General features: G+C 37.6%; 1 protein-coding gene across 3 annotated transcripts in view; it reads left to right on the top strand.

Moving 5' to 3' along the window:
- LOC123508874 (corticotropin-releasing factor receptor 1-like) overlaps positions 1-10,000 on the top strand; it is a 128,236-nt gene that overhangs the window by 72,119 nt on the left and 46,117 nt on the right. The window contains exon 1 of one of the 3 annotated variants that reach the window (XM_045262861.1): positions 981-1,251. The exons of the other annotated variants lie outside the window; for them this stretch is intronic. The gene's annotated coding sequence lies outside the window, so the exon portion shown is untranslated. Of the gene's footprint in view, positions 1-980; positions 1,252-10,000 lie in introns of those variants that run through there. 3 annotated transcript variants of the gene reach the window in all.

Raw genomic sequence — 10,000 nt, 5'->3', positions numbered from 1 at the left:
TCGTGAGAATAAGAGTGAGAGAAAGGGAGAGGAGTCAGTAGGTAACGAGAAGAAAGACTGATCTATCTTATCTTCCCTGCTACTGACGAAGAATAATAGCTGTGCCGCTGCTGCTGAAGGGACGGATACGCTAGGAGACTAAAGAGAAGAAGGTACTACAGGTGTGTTGGTGGTGGGTGGAGGTATCAATAGGTGTTCATTGCTAGCGGTCACCTTAATCTACTACACATTAATTGTGTGTGTGTGTGTGTGTGTGTGTGTGTGTGTGGTAGCTAAGGGAGAGTTAGTGAGGTATGGATGGTTTGGTTATGATAGTGTATGGTCTCTCTCTCTCTCTCTCTCTCTCTCTCTCTCTCTCTCTCTCTCTCTCTCTCTCTCTCTCTCTCTCTCTCTTTGCGGAAAGGAAATTACGTTTTTTCCTTTTCAAGTGCAAGTTAATGCAGAAAGCAAGCTGACTTTTAGAGCACCGCAAAACAATTTAGGAAAATGAAAAAGAGAGGAAATGCACTCGTATGAAGTCTCTCTCTCTCTCTCTCTCTCTCTCTCTCTCTCTCTCTCTCTCTCTCTCTCTCTCTCTCTCTCTCTCTTGCTCATCTAGTAAATTGCGGCTTATGAGAACACTTCGCTAATTTAATACGTCATCACCTGGCGGAAAAATCAAATTGACAGACGTGTGGAAGGAAAACGAAATGAATCCCACACCCACCAAAACTCCCGCCAATATTTACTCCCCCCGGCCATTAGGTGTCGGAATTCATTTAACAGGTGGAAAATACTACGGCGCCGTTGGAACCACAAAGCAGGCGAGAGAGGGTGAAGGGGGGCAGGGGCTCTCTTTCTGAAGGCATTAGAGGTGGAAAGAGACGGAGTAGTGAGAGTTGATGGAGAGAAGAGTAGGAGGAGAGGGAGAGGGAATGGAGAGGGTGATGGGAGGGTTGTGGTGGGTTGCATGGACGAGGGAGGCCAGTGGGTGCGGGAAGGCAAGAGCTGTGAGTCGGGTCTCCGCTCTCCGCCTGCCTGGATCACTGGCACCCTGGATTCTGTCGCACCTTCCACCAGTTGTGTTAAGTTACGCCTCCATTACGGACGCACACATACACACACGCAGAAACACTCTCCGCTACTCTTTATAAACTGTGAGTCGTGATGGGTGAGGCGAGGGAAGGCGGCACATGGTTTTTATACAAGTAACCCATGTGATCTCGAGTAACCAGCTGGACCGAGTGAGTTACTGCAGCTTCCACGATCAAGGTAAGCATTGTTCGTTCTCATCCGCAGCCGAGAGATGACGAGCAGAGTGAAAGTTAATTAGAAGCGAGGTCAATGCTACTTCATCTTAGTTGAGGGAATTACGAGAACGTGAAAGGTATTAGAGAGGAAAGGAGAGTCGTTAACTTTTTGGCGTTCTTTTAATCTGTAGCTCAGTGATGGAGTTTTACAGCGCAATTTGACGGAGCTCTAACTCGACGCGATACGAAGACAAAGGCACCAGACCGAGCAGCAGAGAATTGGTGCGAGACTATCGAGGATATTAAAAAAAAAGACTTATTGGAGTGTTGTTCTTTTTATCTATAACTGAAAACTGACGTGCGGAACGAGATTTAGCGAAACTTGTCTTAATTATAATGCTGTAACAAAGGCACTTGATCATAGGCGAAAGAAAAGTGTGTGTGTGTGTGTGTGTGTGTGTGTGTGTGTGTGTGTGTGTGTGTGTGGGTGGGTGGGTGGGTGGGTGGGTGTGTGGGAGATGTTAACCCTTTCAATACTAGGCCACATTTTTACCTTGAGATTTGTGTAAGATTAGACCATTTTATTGACATTAGGAAGGGTCTGTGGAGGTCAAAAAATTAATGGCCACAGTCTTCACTATTTTGATCCCCCACATAAGTTTTTGAAGCTGTACAAAATCACCAAATAGTAAGCAGAATGAATATGGAAGTGCGTCATGGTACTGAAGGAGTTAAGAAGACGGAGAGGAAAGGTGAAGAGAAGACGTGTCATATAAAACGCAAAGTAAAGCTAGTAAAGTCACATTAGCCTTACTGAGAAGAGAATTAAGTGACGGGTATTTGCGAAGAAAGAGAATCGTAAGGAAATAAAGAATAAGAAGGTGCTCTGTCACACGAAGCTTGAATAAAACCAATTGATGTAAAAGTGAAGGTGTGTCATAGAAAGGAAGGTGAAGATGATAAAGTGACGTTACAATCACCAAAAATATATTACGTCACAAGTATCATGAGGCAAAATAGAGTTCGATTTTCTGTCACACTAAGAATGGGTAAAATCATGAGACATATAAAGGGAATTTGGGTCATATAGAAGATAGAGGCAGAACAGTGACATTACCACAAGAAAAAAGATGTTTTACGCCACAGAAATGAATCGCAAGTGAATGAAGAGTTATCTCCCCTGTGGCAGTGATTAAATAGAGATTCTTGACAAATTAAAATAAAGACAATGGAGTTCCAGCAGTATGAATGAGAATAATTAATGCATGACAAGTATTAGTGAAGAGTTCTGAATAGATTATTAAACAAAAAAAACCTTAATACCCTTGACAAAATAAAGACGTGCCATGTGAAAGGTAAAGTAAAGGCGATGAAGTTACACAGCCATAACTAAGAGAATAATTAATGCATGACAGGTATTAATGAAGAATTGCGAATAAATGAAGGATTAACTCCCCCTGTGACTGATTAAGTAGACCCTTGACAAAATTAAAGACGTGTATTATGAAAGCCAAAGTGAAGGCGATGAAGTTACGCAGCCACAACTAAGAGAATAATTAATGTATGACAGGTATTAATGAAGAATCGTGAATAAATAAAGGGTGACAATGATTAAACAAAGACCCTTGGCAAAATAAAGACGCTTAATACCTTTGACAAACTGAAAACGTGTTATATGAAAGGCAAAGTATAGGTGATGAATTTACAGTACTAAAAGTTAAAAATAAAAAAGATAATTAATGTATGACAGGTATCAAGGAAAAAATCGTGAATTGATAGAGTTAGCTCCTCTGTGACATGATACGTGAACAAAGACCCTTAATGCTTCTGACAAACTAAAAACGTGTCATTGAAAACTAAAGTGAACGCGATGAAGTTACATATGGCAGGTATCAATGAAGAATAGCAAGTAAATAAAGGGTTAACTCCACTCTTCCAATGATTAAGCAAACTCTAGACAAAATTAAAGACGTGTTATATAAAAGTTAATGTAAATACAATGAAGTTACACAGCCATAACTTAGAGAATAATTAATGTATGGCAGGTATCAATGTAGAATCGTGAATAGATAAAAGGTTACTCCACTCTTACAATAATTAAACAGACCCTTGGCAAAATTAAAGACGCGTCATATGAAATTTTGCCAGTCATAACTTAGAGAATAATTAACGTGTGACAGGTATCAATGTAGAATCGCGAATAAAGGATTAGCTCCCCTGTGACAATGACTAAACAGACACTTGACAAAATGAAAGTCACGTCATATGACAGCCAAAGTCAAGACGACGAAGTAACAGTACCATGACGTATCAAGAAAAAATCGCGAACGGTGACATGATAATTGAATAAAAAATTAAATAAAGAACCTTAACTTCTTCAATTTTTTTACCTTAAGATTTGTGTACGATTAGACCAATTTATTTATATTAGAAAGAGTCTATGGAGGTCAGAAGATTAATGGCCACAGTCTTTGCTATTCTAATCCCAACAGATGTTTCTGAACCCGTATAAAATCACCAGATACTAAGCACAAGGAATATGGAAACGCGTCATGGTACTCAAAGGGTTAAAATCCTTGACAAATGAAAGACGTGACGTTGAAAGGCAAAGGGAACGAAATGAAGTTACAACACCATAACTAAGAACATAACTCAAACATGACAGAAGGAAGGAGAATCATGGAAAATAAAGACTTAAATCCTCTGGCGCACGATGATTAAGAGTACAGCAAAGTGGAGCCATGCGTACTTTGGGGTCCGAGGGGTCTCCAAGCGCACGGGTTCGAATCCTGTCCACGGTCCGAGTGTAGGTTGGGCTTCCTCACTCGGAGCAACGGTTTCTTAGCGGGTGGGCTTTGAGATAGGAGGTACCCTAAAAAGTATCCCCTTTAACCATAAATTCCCGTGAAAAGCCCACATGGTATAAATTAAAACAAAAATTAAAAAGGCGGTGAAGTAACAGTACAAAGGCCCTTAAGTCCTTCAACTCCTTCAATACTGGGACACATTTTTACCTTGAGATTTGTATACGATTAGACATAATCTGAAAACGCATTTGACAATCTGAAAACGACAATTCTTCATCTTCATCTTCCCCTTGACGTGACTCCGCTGGTTCAGGAGGGAAGTATCAAGACGCTTAGCACTAAATTGGCCAATCTAACTGGAATCCTTTTTCAATTAACTTTTTTGTCGGGAAAAGCAATTACGCTTACTATTTTTTTTCTACCGTCTTAGCCAGCTCAATTATTATTATTTTTTTTTTTCACGTCAAAAGTAAAAGTAAGGAAATATGTTGGAAGGTTGATTTGAATGGCCGCTAGTTTCCAGGTCGCTTATAAACTCGTAGTAGGTAAAAAAAAAAAAAAAAAGAGGAAAAATGTTCACTTCTCCACTTCACTTGTCCTCGTCTTTCCTTACCGTGAGTTACCGTCCGTGAGAATGTAAAAGTTAGAAAAGTTTGATGTACAGTCGCGATTCATAAGAGATAGAAAACGATTAATAGAAAATGAAAATGGGAAGAAAAACCTCATTTATCTTCATTTTTTCCCTTAGCTTGGCCTGACTTGAAAAAAAAAATGGAATGTTTGCTGTACTATATAGTTCGTAGTAGACAAAAATAAAAAGGAAAATTAGAAAAAAAAAGATAAAGAAAAAATAACTCTTGGTCTTGTGTTGTCCATATTAACCTAATTACCGTACACTAAATGAAGTAATGTATAATTAAGAAAGTTTCCCTGTACAGTTCGTAATATGTAAAAAATACAAAAGGAAAAAAAGGAAAACAGCGAAATAAAACACTCCTTACATTTTTACTAACCATAACTAAATTAACTAACGTAAAATCGAAAAGTTCGCCGTACAATCACAATTCGTAATAGAAAAAAAAAAGGGGAAAGAAAGGATAAAGAATACGATAAAAAAAACTCTAATCGTTGTGTTTTTCGACCTTGCCCCGACTACCGTAACTAAATTGACTAACATATGATAAAAAAATGCTTCAATCGCACACACACACACACACACACACACACACACACACACACACACACACACACACACACACACACACACACACACACACACACAGAAAAAGAAAGAAAAGAAATTTGAAGAAAAACTTACCCTTGCCTACTCTAACTTCAATTAATTACCGTAACTGAATTAAGCTAGCATATAATAAAAATAAAATCGTTTCCCTGCATAATCATAATTTGTAATAGACAAAAGATAAAAACACAGAAAACAAAGTAAATGAAAGAAAGAAAATGGGAAAAAAAACTAATGTGCAATGAAAAAAAAAAAAAAAACGTTTCCCTGTACAATCATATTTCATAATAGACAAAAAAAAAAAAAAAGTGGAACAAATGTGGAAAAAACTCATCCTTGCTTGAATTAACTACCATTACTAAATTAAACTAAAATGATATAAAAAAAACATTTCTCAGTACAAACACAATTCGTAATAGAAAAAAAAAATAAAGAGACAAGAAAATACAAAAAAAAAAGGCTTATCCGTCCTTGAATTAATTACTGTAACTAAATCAAATATATGATAAAAAAATAATAAAAAAAGCGTTTCCCTGTGCAATCACAATTCATAATAGACACAAAAATAAAAAGGAAGGAAGGAAAAAGAATGAAAAAAACTATCCTTGCTTCAATTAACTATCGTAACTAAATTTAACTAACATATGATCAAAAGCGTTTCTCTAGGCAATCAGAATTCGTAATAGACAAAAAAATTAATAAAACAAAGAAAGAAAATAAAGAAAGAAAAATACCTTTGCTTAAATTGAATACCGTAACTAAATTAACGTAACGCGACATTGAAAAGACAGAATTCGTAATAGACAAAAAAAATAAATAAATAAATAAAACAAAGAAAGGAAATAAATAAGAAAAAAAAATGCCTCTGCTTAAATTGAATACCGTAACTAAATTAACGTAACGCGACATTGAAAAGACATAATTCGTAATAGACAAAAAAAAAAAAAGAAAGAAAGAAAGAAAAAAAACTTTACTTAAATTAACTACGGTAGCTAAATTAAAGTATGGCTACATTGAAAAGTTATCCCGTACAAGCGCCGACATTTCCCACACTGCGTCTCATAAAGGCTTGAGAGTGCGAGGGAAACTTTTCAAATATTCACTTGCTTCGGGAACAATAGCGCGGTGTTCCCTGGATGGCACCTGTACTGGACGCTGATTACCTGACGCTGCCTCCCTCCTCTTACCTGCGCCGTCTTATCCTCGCTGAAAATATGTATAAAGGGAATTGTGGCCAAGGTTCCGTGCTTTGGTGGTGGTGGTGGTGGTGGTGGTAGTGGTGGTGGTGGTGGTGGTTGTGGTGGTGGTGATGGTGGTGGTCGTCTGAAGTGGTGGTTTAGATTAGAAAAAAGTTTTATTATTTCTTTTTTTGTGTACATAGTTCTCTCTCTCTCTCTCTCTCTCTCTCTCTCTCTCTCTCTCTCTCTCTCTCTCTCTCTCTCGTTTCGTAACGTTCTTGGCGAATAAACCAATCATTGCTGTTGTTATTATTATCATTGTTATTATTACTATCGTTATTATTGTTATTATTATTATCACTACTTTTATATAATACAAAATGAATCACAAAATAAAAGCCAAACAGCAGCAGACCTTCAGGCCCTTACAAGGCTGCTCGTGAGGTACTTTTGAGTCGCTGGTGGTTCAAGGCAAGGCAGTAAAGTGGAGAGACAAGAGAGAAGGGCTTAAAGTAGAAGAGAGAGGAGGGGAGAACAGGAATAACACAGAAAAAAGAAAAAGGGGCGAAAAATAGATAAAGGGAAGGGTTTTGTAGTTGATGATGATGATGATGATGATAATGATGGCGATGATGATGATGATGATGATGTGTTGCACTTTTGTGATGAAATACGTGCATTTATGATTCAGGAGGAAAAAGGGGAGCGGTATGGAAATGAACATGAGCACACGCACACGCACACACGCACACACACACACACACACACACACACACACACACACACACACACACACACACACACACACACACAGGCATGAATTTATTTTGATAACGTGGGATGACAAACAAGAATTTAATCGGGATCGGAGCGAGGGACAGGGGACAGCGGGCGGCGAGCGTACCAGTTAACACACAAGCCTCGATGTAAATATAGCGCTATCTGCTTAACATAATTCAATACCATCGCTTCAGTGTTTTTTCCATTATTTCCAGCATAGATTCATATTACCCCACGGATATGATGGGAAGTGAAGCTGTAAGAAGTCATTTGTAGCGGTTCTTATCTATTTCTACCTATCATATCTATCTATATATCTATCTAATGCAAAAACTTCCTATTAAGAACGTGAAAGATAGAGGCAGCAAAAAAAAAAAAAAATAGGTGTACATGAGAGTGCTTATATATACAGAAAAAAAAACGACCTATTTTTCACCTATCTGTTTTTTATATGTAAGAGGGAGAACTACCAAGGACGAAAAAAATAATAATAGAGAAAAAATAAAGGCCCACTTATCTATAAATCTGTAATGCAAAACTCCTATCAAAGAACATAGCAAGAGAGGGAAACTGCAAAAAATATCAATCCTATACAAAGGAGTCCCTGTATAAATGAAAAGGACACGTCTACTTAATTTTTCTTATTTTCTTTCATCCTAACCTAACTTAACCAATTTTTTCACCCCTCCATAAATCTGTCTAATGCAAAACTTCCTATTAACCCCTTCAGTACTGGGACGCATTTTTACCTTGAGTTTTGTTTATAATTAGACGATTTTGTTTACATTAGGAAGTGTCTATGGAGGTCAGAAGATTAATAGGCAAAGTCTGAAGGGGTTAAGAACATATAATTAATGGCCAGTCTTTACTATTTTAATCCCTCACATAAGTTTCTGAAGGAATATAAAATCATCAGGCAGTAAGTAGAATGAGTATCAAAACGTGTCATGGTGCTGAAGAGGTTAAGAACATAAGATTAATGGCTAGAGTCTTCACTATTTTAATCCCTTACATAAGTTTCTGAAGGAGTATAAAATCACCAAGTAGTAAGCGGAATCAATATGAACACGTGTCCTGGTACTGAAGAGGTTAAGAACATAAGAATATAAGGAGAGCTGCGAGAAACCTTCACGCCTAAACAACCTGATTACGGATACTGAGTCCATTTTATTCATCTTCCACTCTACTTCAGAACCAATTTGCTCCAATCTCCTTTTTTTTCTATTGAAGTTTATTAAATTTGAACCTCTTGTGTCTTTTCCCTTCCCTCCCCATTCCTCCTCCCCCCCTCCTTCTCAGTACTGACGTGTTGGATTCTTTCTTTTCATTTATTTTATTGATTTATTTTTTCCGTGGTCTGGTTTGAAGAATGAAAAAAAAATACGACTAAGATGTCCACGAATTTACTGTTGTATTAATTTATCTATTTATTTATTTATTTTTATTATTTTTAGATTCCTGTGGTTTACTATTATTGTTATTATTATTGTTAGTAGTAGTGGTAGTAAGGTAAGGTAAGGTTAGGTTATGCAAGGTAAGATAAGATTAGGTAAGATAAGATTAGGTAAAGTAAGATTAGGTAAGGTAAGGTAAGATTAGATAAGATCAGGTAAGGTAAGATTAGGTTAGGTAAGGATAAGATTTAAGTCAAGGTAAAAGGATAAGGTTAGATCAGTCAGCGGATGAACATTTGTAAGGCTCACATTCAGAAACGCTTTGCTCTCTCACCAAGACTATTTTCAAGGACCACAGAGATGATTAGCGGGGTATTCAAGAGTGTTTCTCCAGTTAATAATATAAAAACCTAGTCACTCTGTCTCTAGAACAGTAAAAACACCATTAAAAAAAAAAACTCGCATAAATCGAAATGGAACCTTTTGAAATAATGGAGATGAAGCAAAAAAGTGTTTGAGAATACGAGCTTAAGTCATGAGGTAGAGGGTTCAAGTAGCACAAGAGGTCACAGTAATGGAGAGACTAGTGAGAACATTACTGTCAACGCTACATCTGATAAGTCGCTCCCCCACCCACGCTGTATTACTGGTTTAATTGGCTCAGAACAGAGGGAGGGGGTGATTACAAAGGATATCCCCCTAACCCAATTGTAGAGAGAGAGAGAGAGAGAGAGAGAGAGAGTTGTGCTGGGGAAGACGAAGGAAGGCAAATAAATAAGTGTATAAAGAGATAGGTAGATAGATAAACATGTAGATAGATAGATGGATGGATGGATAGACAGATAGATAGATAGATAGATAAATGGGTAGATAGAGTAGTTAATAAATCGTTACTCGGCGGCAAAATAAATGAATTAGGAAAGAAAGGAATACAGAAACTTCACCATGAGAGAGAGAGAGAGAGAGAGAGAGAGAGAGAGAGAGATATTATGAACCTGATAAGATAAAAGTAGAGATGAAACAAAAACGGAAATAAATGACACCCACACCCCTCGTCCGCACACACACACACACACACACACACACACACACACACACACACACACACACACACACACACACACACACACAGTCAGGTAAATCAAGAGAAAAAGACTCTTCTACCTGTGCTAATAACTCCTTTCGCATTTTTATCGTGAATGTCGCGTTATTAAGCAGAGAGAGAGAGAGAGAGAGAGAGAGAGAGAGAGGAGAGCAGTGTGAGTTAATGTGAAGGCTCCCGACATTATAAAGTAGTAAAAAGGTACCAGGGGAGCTTGTACTATTGTTTCGCCTCCTCAAATAACCCTGGGACCTTTAATTTAATGAG

This window comes from Portunus trituberculatus, chromosome 25 (genome assembly GCF_017591435.1).
Source record: "Portunus trituberculatus isolate SZX2019 chromosome 25, ASM1759143v1, whole genome shotgun sequence".
In the NCBI taxonomy this organism is placed as follows: Eukaryota; Metazoa; Arthropoda; class Malacostraca; order Decapoda; family Portunidae; genus Portunus; species Portunus trituberculatus.
Note: the sequence above shows the minus strand (reverse complement) of the source record. Positions and strands in the feature narration are given on the sequence as shown.